Genomic DNA, 15,534 nt, shown 5'->3' on the forward strand with positions numbered 1-15,534 from the left:
AGGGAGGACTTGGTCATAACAAGATAGTGGACTCCTTGTGGGCAAAAACTGGGCCACTGATTCCTATGTACCCCATATCTGACCCTTGACCTGGCACAGAAGAGGAAAACAAACGTGAGGTCAGGGATCAATAGGTAAAATCTTAGGCAAGGTACTTACCATTTCTGGACCTCAATTTCCTTCTAATTAAAGTAGAGATAATATCAACTACCTTTTCGGGTTGGTAAGGCTTAGAAGTTATATATGGAGAGAGATTTTACATATGTACAGAGAGAGATAAAGAGAAATTAGTTTAGTACATGGTAGAGCCTCAATAAAGGTATTTACTATTAATATGTTAATATCAGCTGTTCAATAAATATATGTGGGAGAAAGGCAGAATAGTCCAATTTTCTTTAGATGTGGATATAGAAACATACAAGTAGGTTTACTTTTGATACAGACTCATTAGCACTCAGGGAAGTACCCAAACTCACACACTGAATGAACCGTAATTTAATGAATTAGATTGGAAGTTATTCAAACCTAAAGGTATTCAGGAGGGAATGGTGGCACGACTGTTCCATAATGCCTTACTCCTAACTACCTCATTCACAGATTCTACTGTCCTTGTCCTTCTGGCAATGTTGGAAGCATCTGCTCATTTTCTCCCATACCCTCCACGAGAGATGAGGTTGGAACTTATGATTGAATTAAAAAGTCAAGCTGTACAACGTGAGCCTGCCTCACGGAAATACAAGCTAAGAGACCTTCTGTGGGGAATGAAAACTCTGTTGTAGAGAGTGATGGCTGCCCGTGATGGGAATGTTATCTCTCTTGTCCCTGACCTCCAGTGTAGAGCACCTGCCCCAACAGCAAGCTAACCAGATAGAAATTCATGGCAGTCAAGCCTCCACAGCTGGGTAACGAACCCCAACTGTGGTGAAGCAGAGTTACCAACAGGGGACTGGGGCCCTAGGGTGGAAAGACATGTAATTCACAGGCATCATGGGAAAGTCTTTGTCCAAAATTCTAGTGTGAAACTGGTTTGAGCCTCACAGACTCTGGGGGCCCATTTTTGACACCTTCCATCACAACGGCCAGCCTTGAACGACACTGAATCATTCCCAACTCAGCTGCATTGTTTCCTGACAAAAAGGATGGTTTGATGCCTCCTTTCCATCCTAGTCCTGTGCTTGTGGAGGGAAATGCAAGGAAAGCTGAAATATTATGGGAAGAACAGTGACAGTGTTGGTAAATGCAGCAGAGACTGTGAATTGGGGCTGGTGTTTCTCAAGAGCTGGGGCCAAGCCCCTGGGTCAGCTCCAACCACAGGATGGAAGCCACATGCTGAGGTTCCAGCTTTGCCACCTCCTGTCCCCTGTGCTTGGAGCAGCTGCAACACCTGGGAAAACCATCTGGCCACGGCGTAAACGTGTGCAAGAGTGCGAGGATGCATGTGGTTTTCAGAGGGCAAGGCAAATGGGGTGCCTACATTGAAGACGTAGAAAATGTTGGTTGGTGTGATGTGAAGCATTTCTGGACATAAGGGGAAATTGTCCAGATACCCTGGAGTGTGAGAAAGAAATCTAGGAGCCTGGATTCACAGGCAATCTGTGATTAAATTTCAGGATCATTGAACCAAAACTCAGTGGTGATTCCAGGTAACCAGGAGGGAAAGAAACGTTACCATCTCTATTACTTCTTTTTTTTTTTTTTTTAAGATTTATTTATTTGAGAAGGGGTGGTGCTGCAGAGGGAGATGGAGAGAGAGAATCCCAAGCAGATTCCACCCTGAGTGTGGAGCCCAACTTGGGGCTCGATCTCATGACCCTGAGATCACGACTTGAGCGGAAATGAAGAGTCGGATGCTCAACCAACTGCCATCCAGGTGCCCCACATCCCCCATTACTTCTACCACCTCCCCAAACCCGCTCCAGATAAACATAATAAGATTATTCTTTGATATGGGCAATTATTGCTCTCTCATACTTACCTAAAGGATAAATAAAAGCATCTTTTAAAAGAACTTTACTGTTCTGGATAATCTCCAACAGGCCAAGTCTTAACCAGTTAAGACCAGCAAGCCCGCTGTGTGAGCTCACCATCAAGAAGAGTTCTCCCATCTCCTCCCCAGCTGATTGCCACATCCAAACCCCAACTGTGTAGAAACTCTGGAGCAGCCACTTTCCATAAGGACTTGGGTGAGAAAACGACTGTCCTCCCTGTCACGCAAGCAAAGCGGGCAGAAAACCACGCAACAGCTGGACGGGCCATATCCGATAAAGAATTGGAGTAGGCTGCTCCCATCGGGCAGAGCAAGCAACAGCAGAGCCCAGTCTGCCCGTAAGCCTGCCAAGCTTATGGATTTGTGTCACAACGGTGCTCCTTTGCAAGCCACCACCAGGAGAAAAGCAACATCAAGCCCAAGTAAACTTAAAGATCTAGTACCTCATGGTAATAACGAACTGCTGAAGATAGAGAAGGTTCTCCAGCTTCTGAACACAGGTGAAGACGTACCTTTTGACTGAGAAATGATTAATTCTATGCTGTCAGGAGAATTCTGAATCATTCTAACAGCCATGTCGAACGTGAAGCCCTCCAGACTGATGTGATTCAAGGCTAGTATCTGCCCCCCTGGAAAAATAAAACATCTTAATCATACCAGCAAGGAAAGAAAGAGCAGTTCCTGAAGGCAAAGTCTCTGGCAATGTAAAAAGACGTACCTGGTTTGATCTTTTTAGCTTTTTCAGCTGGTCCCCCAGGTATAATAGAAGATATAAAGATGCCAGCGTCAGCTTTGCCAACACCTTCTCCCTCGTTAATGACAAAGCCTGTAATCCAATGATTTTTAATAAGACAATACTTAATGATTTTGCAGCCCAGAGAGGTTAGGTTATTTGCTTGAGATCACACAGCTGCCAAGTGGGGCTGCTGATATTTCTAGCTAAGTCTTCTGAGTCTCAAACAGCTCTTTCCACTCTGCGAGACACATGGAGAAAAGTTGATTGCCCCCCATTAGTAAGCACAGCTAAAGCTAGGAACTCAACCCATTGATGTGCACTGGATTTTGCCCCAGTAGATAATCAGAAATAGGAAAGAGATATTTTGTTCTTTTAGTATAGTTGACACACGTGCTACATTAGTTTCAGGTGGGCAACACAGTGATTCAACAAGTTCATACATTATGCTGTGCTCCCCACAAGTGGAGCTGCCGTCTGTCCCCATACATCCCTGTTAGAATATTGTTAACTGCACTCTTTATGCTGTGCCTCTCGTTCTCCTGACTTACTCATGCCATAACTGGAGACCTGATCTCCCACTCCTCTTCACCCATTTTGCCCAACCCCCCACCTCCCTCCCCTCTGGAACCATCAGTTTGTTCTCTGTATTTATGAGTCTGATTCTGCTTTTTGTTTATTCATTTTTTTTTAGATTCCACATATAAGTGACATGATATGGTATTTGTGTTTCTCTGTCTGACTTATTTCGCTTAGCATAATACCCTTTAGATCCATCCACATTGTCTCAAAGGGCATGATCTTATCCAGAAAGAGATGATTTTTAAGAGTATCTGGTCTCAGTGTTTCGTTTCTTGTGTGGTTTTTCAGGGCCTTTAAATGTAATAAACAATAGATGTGAAAAAGACTGACTGTTCCTTCCCATCACTAAGAATCTAAGTATACTAGAGAAAGGTTACATGGTATTAGGATAAAAAGTCTCTTTCTTTCTTTTAGAGAGAGAAAGGAAGAATCCTAAGCAGGCTCCATGCCCAGCACGGAGCCCGATGCAGAGCTCCATCTCATGACCCCGAGCTCATCACCTCAGCTAAAATCAAGAGTCAGACGCTTAACTGACTAAGCCACCCAGGCACCCCTAAAAAGTCTCTATCTTGTACTTAAATTCTCAAGATATGAACCCCCAAATTTTATCAGGCTTAAAAGGAAAACTTTGCCCCAAAAGTCCCATTATTTGTTAGAGACACTTAAAGGGAAGAAAAAGAAATGATCACTGAAAAAGGCAGGGAAAGAGGCAGGAGAGGGGAGTAGAAAAGTCAAAAGGGGAAATGGCACACGCCTCCCTTCTGTGTGGAGGGAGAGACTGAGTCTCACCTGCCAGAAACCCTCTTACCGAAACCACGACGTGGATCGCGGCTCAGAGTCACACGCACGATTTCTCGTTCCGGCTCAGCTATAAAGCCCTTTCTCCTGTTATTTTGTGGCCCTAGACATGGAAACAAAGCCCCACATTGTGCTTTTTCCCCAAATTATCTGAGACCTCATACAAAAGGGGTAAACAGTATTTTACACACACACATGTGCTCACACACACACAATACTGGGACTGGATCACTGAACATGCACTTCTGACTCCCCTCGCTGGGTCACTGTGCTTGCTTCGGCAGCACAATACCCTCACTGGGTCAGCACTGGCTCACCAAGAGCAGAGGCAAGAGTGGGGGCAGGGGACCCAGGGTTTGTTTTCTATACAACTTACTATAGCTACTTTTTCCTGCATTAGTCTCGGGACAAGACAGAGTTTAGCAGAGATGTACTTGGGGGCAGTGAAAAATAAAACTAAGGCTAGAGCACAGAGATGGGATAGCAAAGCCTTCCCCTCCTGGGTCTCTAATAATCAGAGGCAACATGGCCCCACAGATCAGCAAGGGCACCCTGCAGGGTTTCCCCCAAAGCTTGGGTCTTGGAGGGGACCTAAAGCATGGCCCTGAGGTTGCTCTGGGCAAGCTGGAGTCCTGGGGTGGAGCGCTCCAATGCTGACCACAGAGCACGTGGGCAAATCCCCCAAATCTGACCCACCACTCCATGCTCTCCACATCTCTCCCCCCACCCCCCACCCAGGGACCATAGCAGAGCCTGATGACAGTTCATGGTAAAGAGCTGCCCAGTGGTGTTCCAGAGTCAATCCCCAGACTTAAGGCTAGCCAAGTCTAATTTTCTCTAGTACTGGAATCTTTCTGTCTTTACTTTCCCTGGGGTCTTCCCCAGAGGATGTATGACAGAGGAGAATGCTACCTACCCTGTCTATGTTTTCTGGTAAAGAGTGACAGCTGATATTCTGGGTCCGTGAAGATTGGAACTGAAGTGGCCAGTGTGTTTCTGACCCCGCCGCTCCACGGCAGGTAGTCCTCGTGCTCGACCAGAGCGCTGAGGACCTTCACCCGCACTAACACATTTCAGAGCCACCTGCCCAGCCCAAGCCAAAGGTGGACTGCAAGGACTCATCCTGACCATAAGTAGTTTTGAAATTAATTTAAAAAACAAAAAGATTGTGGCTATTACTGGGTAGGCAAAATGAAGTAGAGGCAAAAGTTTTCAAGCAAGCGTCACGTATCAGGTTTCCTTTTTCCCAAACCCGGCTCACGCCCCAGCCCATACCCCTGTGCACGCTCTCGACAGGCAGCTCGGAGACAGGGTCACAAGTCGTTGGCTTCTGGATCAAACAGATGGTCTCCAGCTGGTCCCGACCTGCACCAGGGCTGCAGGGAAAGGCCACAAGATGAGAAACAGTGACTCTAAGAGGCACCTTCCTGGCATTTCTGAGTCTGCATGGTGGCCCGGGGAAGGCAGCCCCATCAGCCAGGAGACCCATCGACAGACCCCATCACGGGCTGACCTGGTTGTCAGGAGTGTACTGGGAAGAATAGCTTTGGGGTCTTTCTGTCTCAGAGGGGACCCTAGAGGCCCCCGAGCCTCCTATGAGCCTCCTCCTGTCTCTCCTTTCAGTTGGATACGCACCCTTCAAAACCTCCTTTTCCTTAACCAGAAAATAGGAATAATATTATTTCCCATGCTTGTGAAATGATAATACATGTTTGGCTTCAAAATAAGGTAGTAAGTGGGTCCTGAGTTTTTGTTGTTTGCTTCTGTTTTGAGTCGGGCTAGACATACTCCAGCACCCCCACGATGATGCCCTGTGGTCTCCGCACAGTAACTTACCTGCTTGATCCCTGCAGGCATTTGGGTTGACCACCCCCTCATCATACCAAGCTTAGAACAAGACCCTTTCATGCAGGCACGCAGCTGGCCTTGGCTGAGCCAGTATTCTAGTAAACAAAGAGTACACTATGCCCCAGGAGAATAATGAATTCAGGGGTGACACTGCCCCGCCCCCCAGGGTCAGCTGTGCACGAGATAAGCTACACGGAGGGATGAGCAATGTAGAGAGTGAGAAGGAAGAGTAGATGCACAGCCGCCAGGGCTCAGAGCCCTGGAAAAAACCAGCACTGGGCCTCCTCTAAAGAAAGGAAGGCCAGGAAAACCAGCATCGGACAGATTTGGCCCTTCCTCACCCAGACTGGCCCCAAGCTAGTGAGCTCACGCCCGCCCCACTGCTTCAGACAGCCAGACGAAGGCGGGGATGTGAGCGTGGGCAGCCTCCCACTGAGCCTCTCCCTGTCCCCTTGGATCTGTGACTCCAGGGGCTCTTGGCATGGAGCCTGGCACCGTCCAGTGGGGCCAGAGCTCCAAAGGGAAGAACAGTAGTGAAGGGGGAGAGAAGGCAGGTGCAGGGGCGAGGAGCAAGCACAGAGCCATTCTTCAGAGATTAGAGATGAGGCCTCAGTCTGCCTTGACTCCTGTTAATACTGTGCATTTCAGCAAGTTCAACCCTAGCTGACTGAGCACCTACCAGGTGTCAAGCCCCGGGGTGGCAAGACACTGAGACTAAAGGTGGATCCGACATGGGCTCTGCCTTCTGGGAGTCCCCACCCCACTGCAGGATGTGCAGCGGGGGCCTTTCATGCCAGGTAGAGCCGACCAACGTGCCCAGGGCGAGGCATGGGCTTTAGAGGAAGGCGACATCCCTCAGTCCTAGAAGGGCCAAGATCGGCTATGAGGACATTTGGGAGGGCTTTTGCAGGAAGGAAAGGACTGTTATGCCCCAGGTTTCCATGGCCTACCTGATCTGGCCACAGGTGCCCCTTCTGCTTAAGAAGGCCGTGGACTGGTGCTTACTGCCAGCCACAGAAGGGCAAACTGCGGCAGTGAGAGGAATCAAAGTCACGGGGGCAGAAGGTAGAATGGTGGCTCCAGGGACTCAGCGGGGAGGATGGGGATTATCTTCTAATGCATATAGTTTCGGTTTTGCAAGCTGAAAAGAGTTTTGGTGCCCTCCTCCCCCACTCTCCCCACCTTGCCTAAAAGTGTGAGAGAGTTAATGCCTCCCGCAGACAGCGTTCCAGCAGAGGGGGTAGGAGCCAGTACGGAAGTGTCCACGTGCCTGTCCCTCAGACGGACAGTTCCGGGAGGTCTTCTGTACACTTGTCATTGGAAGGCAGGCCAGGATGCCCACACCAGCTAGTTTGATGACACTGCCCTCGGGGTCAGAGGGGGAGAGAGAGGGACAAGCGGACTCCAGGCTGAGAATGGAGCCCAACGTGGGGCTCGATCCCACGACCCTGAGATCACAACCTGAGCCGAAACCAAGAGTCGGATGCCTAACTGACTGAGCCACCCAAGCGTCCCCCTGCCCTCTTTTTTTGGATTTTCCCTCCCCGTCTCACTCTCCCTGCTCACTCCTGCTTCCTGGCACCAGCTCCACAAAACCAGCTGCACCCAGTCATTGTCTCAAGCTGTGCTTCTGGGGACCTTCCAGCTGGCCAAGGACCCAATTTCCCTTTTCACGTAAGGGTTACCAGTAACCTCTGGGGTGAGTTATTAAGGGTCCTGAAAATGTGGCATTTGTAAACTAAAATTAGAGTAGTGGCAGGGTTTACTGAGGCCTCTGATTCAGCTTTCTATTGAGAAGGCTGGCTGCCACGCAGCGCTGTGAAGGCCCTACTGGGTGAGCCCACTGGCAGAAGGAAGCCCACCACCCCCGGGGAGTCAACACATCCTTTGCAGTCAACACATCCTCAAGGTGGCCTTGAGTCAGTCATAGCTTCTTCAGGCTTTTCATCGAAAACATGTTGTCAAGTACTATCAACCCGAGTGACAGATGAAAAACGGCCACACACTCTTTGACACTCCTACATCAAGAGGTGGACTCTCTTTCTGCTACCCTTGAATTTGTGCTGAGCTGGGAGTACTTTGATCAAAAGAGGCTGGCAGAAGCAACACTGTGTCAGCTCTAGGTCCAGCCTTTAAGAAGACTAGAAGCCTCCCCTTGGGCCCGTGGAGCCCTGAGCTGCCAGGCAGGAGCCTGACTACCTGGCTGGAGGCACCATGTGGGGAGGGCCTGAGGCCACACAGGAGTGACACCGTCCCAGCCATCCCTACCAAGGGGCCACACGTGTAAGTAAAGCCATCTCGGAGCCTCCAGACCAGTCCCGCTGAGCACCATCGGTGACCCCGGGCCATGCCGCACGAAGAGGAAGAGTAACCCAGCGAAGGCCTGCCTGAACTTCTATCCCACAAAACTGTGAAAGAGAATAACAAAATGGTTGGTGTTCTAATTAAGTCACCGTGCTTTAGAGTCCTTTGTCACACAACAATTCGTCCACCGCAGTCTGGCTCCATCATTACTGATTTCATTTGCGCTGCATGGTGATGCACATTTGCATCAATAGAATTTGGGGCAATAACCTTCTAAGAATTACTTTGGGACATATACTATTTATACATACAAAAGAATTCTAGGTAGGTAGCTCCAGACAGACAGACATCACAGTTCAGACGAATCATCCATGCCCTGTTGCTGAAGCAGAAGTGTAACTCGTTCCAAAAAGCAGCTCCTCCGGCAACCTTCAGCAGTCACGTGCTGCCTGTGTGCATCTCTGCTATTTCTAGAACTTGCAGTGTAAGTGTAATCCAACTTCTAGGCTATTTTTAAGTTTATGGATCCATGTGTTATAATGGAAAGTTGTGTTTCGGAGCTCATTATTTTCACTTACAAATTAAATGACAAGCCATCCATCCGTAGAGAAAGCAGCATAGCGTAGAGGTTAGGAGTCTGCACTCCAGGGCCGGCGGCATCTGCTCGAACCCCGAACTCTCCATTTCTTCCCCGGTACAACTGGGAGAATGATAGAAACCACTCCGCAGGGCAGGGCGGCTGAGGGTAAAATCAGCTGATGTGTGCAAGTACTTGGAACAAGCCCTGGCTCATGGTAAGACCGAACAGGTTTATTATGACCCGTTTATTTCATCCTCCTTGGTTTTGTCTCATCACCTAGTTCTTTCTCCACCAAAACATAGAGCAACCGCATGGGGGATGGGATGTCTGCCCTGCAGACTTCAGCAGAGACTTTGCCCAGGGCCTGCCTTCACGAAATTTCTATGGAATGGATACTTCCCTTAGACATCTAACATCCTTTAAACAATTCCTTCAGGGACGGAATGCTCCAGAGCTCCAAGTACAAAATGGTTTGGGCTCAGAGAACAGATGTGTCAAACCCACCTGCCTCGGTTTCCTTGTGCCGCAATCCCCTTGCTGGTTTCCACAGTGAAGTTATCCAGCGACGTGGGCAGCAGGCCCCCTGCGGCGGCCTCCAGCCTGGGTGTGGGTGCGAACAGCACGTTTTCTGATCTCGACAATCTCCGAATCCAAGTGAGACTCTTGGACTGGGGCAGGTGTGCAAGACTCATATTGGGCATTTGTACACATTTATCATGGTCTGAAATTTGGGAGAAAAACATGAGCAACATAGATACAAAAAGCATGATGCTGGATCTTTCACTCTTGGAGCAACAATGAATCACAGATCCCAGGTTCTATTGTTGCTTTTCTTTCTGTACAATCTGTCCTCAGGCTGACTCAGGGGATTCTTGCGATTAGTCCCAAGGATGCCAAGCCTTCCTAATTAGCACTCGCTAATGAAAGCCACCTCAGAACATAGGAAGGGAAAGGAGATACCCTCCCTCCCCCTATAGCTGATGGGCCCCCAGCCAAGGTTCTGATGGGTGTTAACATTCATGGCAATGTCACAATAAAACTTGTAGAAAGAGCCTGGTATCAGATTTACTGCCACCATCCATTCTGCTTGCTGCCTTTACAAAACCGTCCCCACAAACGTAACAAATGGGGCTTCAAATTACCTGGGCTCCAAGATTAGGCTCTGGCCCATGGAATATAATCTTTAACCTCTACACAGTTTAGTTTCCCTGGTAATAATATTTAAGATCCAATATTCTGAAATATGAATACATATCAGATGTATTAAGTCTCCCAGCCTTGAACTTCCCTTTCTCCTTCATGCAGAAAGATGTAATAAATGGCTCTAATGAAGTCCCTAACTTGAGACCACGCATGTAAGTGACTCTCACCACTATTCATGTCATTCATAAGAAATTGAGATTTGATGGATAGAGTCCTTAAATTAACTAGGCTTTATAAAGCCCAGTCTGTATTGTGAAAAAGGAAAATGATGACTGAATTCTGGCCATCTGCTCCCTGCTAAAACAGAAGGAAAAAACGTTCAGGCACGTGGCGCCTCTGTGGCTCTGGTTTTGTGTGTGTGTGTGTGTGTGTGTGTGTACACGTGTGCAAAGCACGGTGAAATGCTTCCATGTCCAGGGGGTCCGTGAGCATGTCTTTTCTCAAGCAGAAACCCCCCTTATCTATAATGGTGTCTGGTCCATAGCCACGGCTGTGCCCCCTGAAAAAGGTACCCTTTCAAAAATACTTCTTGAGCACTTTCTGTGTCCGTGAGGCATTTGGTACCATCACTCACACCCAGTGGGCATGAGAGAACAAAGGACTGGAAGCAACTTGAATATGACCTGCAGCTTTTGCATGAGTTGTACAGTATCTCACACTAGAGCTTGGGCCCATTCAGACACAAGGCAACAATGGTAATGTCAACACCAACAACTCACCATGTATGCTGAATGCTTATTACGTGCCTGGCACAGCGGTAAGCACATTATCTATATGGTCTCCTTTAAGCCTCACAACAACCCTGTTGGGGTAGATATTATTATACCCATTTTATAGAGGAGGAACTGGAGGCTGAGAGAGCTAATAATTTGCTCAAGGTCCCAGGGCTTGCAAGTGGTAGAGCAGGACCTACACTGGAGTCGGCTGACTCCACACTAGAAATGGGAGAGCCCAGGACACAGGGCCAAAAACAGCAGTGTAGGAGATTCATCCGAGACATGCCCAGCCTTCTGATCACCAGGGCCCAAAGGGACAGTCATCTCAGGCTTAACTATGGACCTGAGACATCTTCGTGTGCTCTGCAGCCTGCGAGACAGCACGCAATGTAGCTGGAGAGTAAAGTGGAGGACTCAGGGCAAGACATACGTCAAGGTTCAGGCCAGATTGGGGAGAGTCTGACATGCCTCTCACAAGGACAATGGGATTGTCCCTGCAGACAGCAGAAGTCCCCTGCAGATTTGCAGTGTGGAAGAACGCGATCATATCGGTGCTTTTAAAAGGTCACTTTGAACGCTGAGAGCAAGACAATTAGAGGGACATGACTGCCAGTGGCAAGCCCATTTGAGAGCACTCAGTGAGAGGTGGGATTGACAAAAGGATGCAGTTTGGGAACCCCCTGCCCCCTGCCCAGTTTCTTGCAGAGTGGGTGGGTGGTCTCAGTTGAAAAAGACAAAGATCATGGTGGTGAGAGTTGTATGGAAGGGTGAGATCAATTGCAGACAAGCTGAGTTTGAGGACCATAGGGGGCCATCAGATGGACATGGTCAGTTCTTAGCTGGATGCAATCACTGAAAAGGGGGTCTGCAGAAAGAGTTTCTAATACAAAGACATTTTTTTAAAGGCAAAGAAAAATTATCTGATTTTTCCGAAGAAGACATACAAATGGCCAACAGGCCAATGAAAATGTGCTCAATATCACTAATCATCAGAGAAATGGAAATCAAAAGCACAATAAGATGTCACACCTGTCCGAATGGTTACTATCAAGAAGACAAGAGACAACGAATGTTGGCGAGGATGTGGAGAAAAGGGACCGTTTGTGCACTATTAGTGGGAATGTAAACTGGTGCAACCACTGTGGAAAACAGTATGGAGGTTCCTCAAAAAGTTAAAAATAGAACGACCATATGATCCAGCAATCCTACTTCTGGGTATATACCTGAAGGAAATCACAACACTACAGTGAAGAGATCTCTGCACCCCCATGTTCAACTGAAGCACTGTTTACAATAGCCAAGACATGGAAACAACCTAAGTGTCCATCAACACCTGAGCGGAAAAAGAAATGCATATATGGATATAACATATATATATATAGATAGATAGATAGATAGATGATAGATAGATAGATATACATATATAGATATATATAGATATAACTTAAAACATATATATGATATTTTTCAGCCATAAAAAAGAAAGAAATCCTGCCATTTGAGACAACATGGATGGACTCTGCGGGTATTCTTTTAAATGAAATAAGTCAGACAGACAAATATTGTATATTCTCACTATATGCAGAATCTAAAAAGCTGAACTCATAAAAGCAGAGAGGAGAATGGTAGTTGCCCCAAGCTGGCGGGGGGGGGGGGGGGGCGTGGTGAGGGAAATGGGGAGATGTTGGTCAGAGTACAAACTCCAAGCTATAACATGAATAAGTTCTGGAGATCTGATATACAGCATGGTGAGTATATTAACAATATTGTATTATATCCTTGGAAGTTGTTAAGGGAGTAGCTCTTAAATATTATCACCACACAAAAAATTGTAATTATGGGAGGGAATGGAGGTGATAACTATCTTATTGTGGTAATCATTTTGCAATAGATAGGCATATCAAACCATCACATTGTACACCTTAAACTTATTTATGTCACTAATAATTCAATAAAGCTAGAAAAAATAGAAGAAAATAGCATCACATTGACCCAGCCCCCAAAAAAGAAAAATTGTCTGAAATAACCCTTTTAATGCAAATGTTGGATTCCTGAAAACTCTTATGATGGTAGAATTTGGAGTTAAGAGAACACTATATTATGAGCAAAGCAGGCTTAGAAGGACTAGTTTCACAAGTGAGCCTGTAGACCTTTATAAATATTTTATATTCACTGGTATCAGGCAATAAAAGCAATATTGATGACGTTTCACACTGTATCTCAGCAATAGCAAGTAAAATACAATTAATTTACATTTATTATCTCCACTTCCCTGCAAACACCCTAAAACTGCCACTCTGCGATTTCAATGAAATATTTATAATTTATCTGAGTTTGCTGCTAATCATATGTCCCCTTTATGTTCTGTGTTTGGTTCTGCATCCAAATGCTCAGCGATTTTGTTTCCTGATTGATCCCATGTCCCAGGCCCCCAGAACCTAGTGTTCACTGTCCCCCCCCGTGAACTAGCTAGCACGGAACCAAAGCCCCCACGAGCAGGAGCTGCTATTACTACTCACACGGAGCAGTGAACACGGGACATGGAGCTAGAAACATCACACATACTGTCCCTCTAAAGCCTACCAGACACTGGTGTGCTCACCCGAGGACACTGAGGCTCAGAGAAGGGAAGTGAATTGCCTCAAGTCACGCAGCTAGTAAGTGTCACTGCCTTGAGTCCACTGGGCTCGAGGGGCCACATTCCGGGTTCTCAAACTCTTATGTGCATCCAAATCCCCTGGGTTCCTTTTCAAATGCAGCTGTATTCAGTAGGTCTGTATGGGGCCTGAGATTCCGAAGCCCTAGCGAGCTCCGGAGTGATGCACACACAGAGACCACTGTATGACTATGAAGGCTAAAAGCACTATAGTAGATGGTTCTCTTTTCTAACTAAAGAAGAAATAGTGCTTAGAGATCAACAGCAAATGTGATCCACCCAATGCTCAACGCCAAACCTCTCTAGTCCTAAAGTCCCTGTTCTGGGAGGATACAAAAGCTGTACTGGCCGAATGAAGGGCACAGGCACAGGACTCAGGGAGTGCCACCCAGCTGGCCCGTTGCTTCACTTCTGCGAGCTTCGGTCCGCTTCCATCAGTAATGCTGGTGCCTCGTTAGGCTGCCTGACCGCTGCGCTTTTAGCAAACGGTGTGTTATGAGCATACATGAGATAATTCATGGAAGGCTTAGCATACTGCCTGGGAAAGTACAATAATAAATAGTTCCTTGGCACTTCCTAGATACTCAATAAGTATTAACTAGTCTTCTGTGATGTGTGGCTTCATTTCACCTAATAGTCTCTTTCCTAATTAAAGCCATTCTACATGCACATTGTTGAAAGCTTGGTAAATCCTGAAAAATACACAAAAGAGAAAACAATACTGCCTGTGTGCCTGACCCACAAAGGTAATAACAAACCCATGAAGGTACTCTGGTGCAGTTCATTTCCATATTCTTCCTTTCTTGTTTTGTAACGTGTTAAAACCAACCCAGTTACTATCCTGGTGTTGAGGCCAGTGCTTTCCAGGGCAGTAGGCACAGGTGGCCATTCACATTTAAATATGTTAGTTAAAATTAAATTAAATTAACAATGTAGTTCCTCAGTTCTATCTGCCACCTTTCGAGTGCGCAGTAGGCACACACTGGCAGTAACCTCGTACACAGCGGTAGTGACCCCAGAACGAACAGTGTGCATATTTCCATCACTGCAGAAAGTTCTATCGGCGCGAGATACAACTTCGTATTTTGTGTTTCCTCACTTAGCGCCATATCATGCACATTTTCACGTGTCATCGTTCTCTAAAAACTGACTTTAGTGTCTAAATTATAGAGCTGTGTTGTGATTTATTTCACTAGTCTTCTCTCTTTGGAGACTTAGTTTGCTTCCAAATGGTCACTGTTATAAATAACATTCTGGTGAACACCCATGGGCATAAACTTCTGTGTACTTCTATATTTATCACCTTTGGAAAAACATCTGTCTACAAGTGAAATTGCAGGGCTAACAGACATAGGCTTTTTAAAGACTTTTGATATATTCTCCCAACTGTACTTCGGAAAGATGGTATCCATTTACCCCACCCCCCCCCATGTTATTTATTTTAGCATTTACCAGTCAAAGAAAAAAATGTATTTCACCTTAATGGTATTTCTTGAGTCATTAGAGAGATCTAAAACTATTTAGAGGCTTCTGGGTCAACTGTCGATATTTATAAAAATTGTTTTATGGAATAATAAACTTTCCAAACTGGAGGTTGAGAATATAATGTCTACTCACCTGCTGCAACAGGCAGGAGGCTCGTCTGAGCATTAAACCCATGCTGGGCAGAACAGAGTCCCAGTAAATATTTACAGGTCTTGGCTGAATCAGTGACAAACGTGTGCTTTTTCCCAGTGATGCTGCTTGTGATGGTGAACTTCTTTCGCTGAAGGAAGCAAACACAGGTTTTCATATGTTGGTTATGTTTACCATCCGTTGAAGCAGAGTTATCAAATGCTGGAGCCCTCAGTTCTGGACCAATGTACTAGGCATCCAGAAGTGTATGACAGATGTCTGACCGTGGCCCAATATTGTTTCTTAGATTAAAGAAGATTCCTCTTTTTATTTTTTTTCTTCATTCGCAAAGCAAATGTTTGTTTATTGGGCAATTGCTAACTGCCGAGAAGTGCGCTAGGTGAAAAGCATATGAAATGAGTCAGGTACACACTTGGCCCTCAGCAAGGAGTGAACACAATCCTCAGTGTGCATTTCAAAAGGCCATAAAATATACCTATAGTTTTCCATTAC

The sequence above is a fragment of the Phoca vitulina genome, unplaced genomic scaffold, assembly GCF_004348235.1.
Source record: "Phoca vitulina isolate PV1807 unplaced genomic scaffold, GSC_HSeal_1.0 scaffold127, whole genome shotgun sequence".
Classification (NCBI taxonomy): domain Eukaryota; kingdom Metazoa; phylum Chordata; class Mammalia; order Carnivora; family Phocidae; genus Phoca; species Phoca vitulina.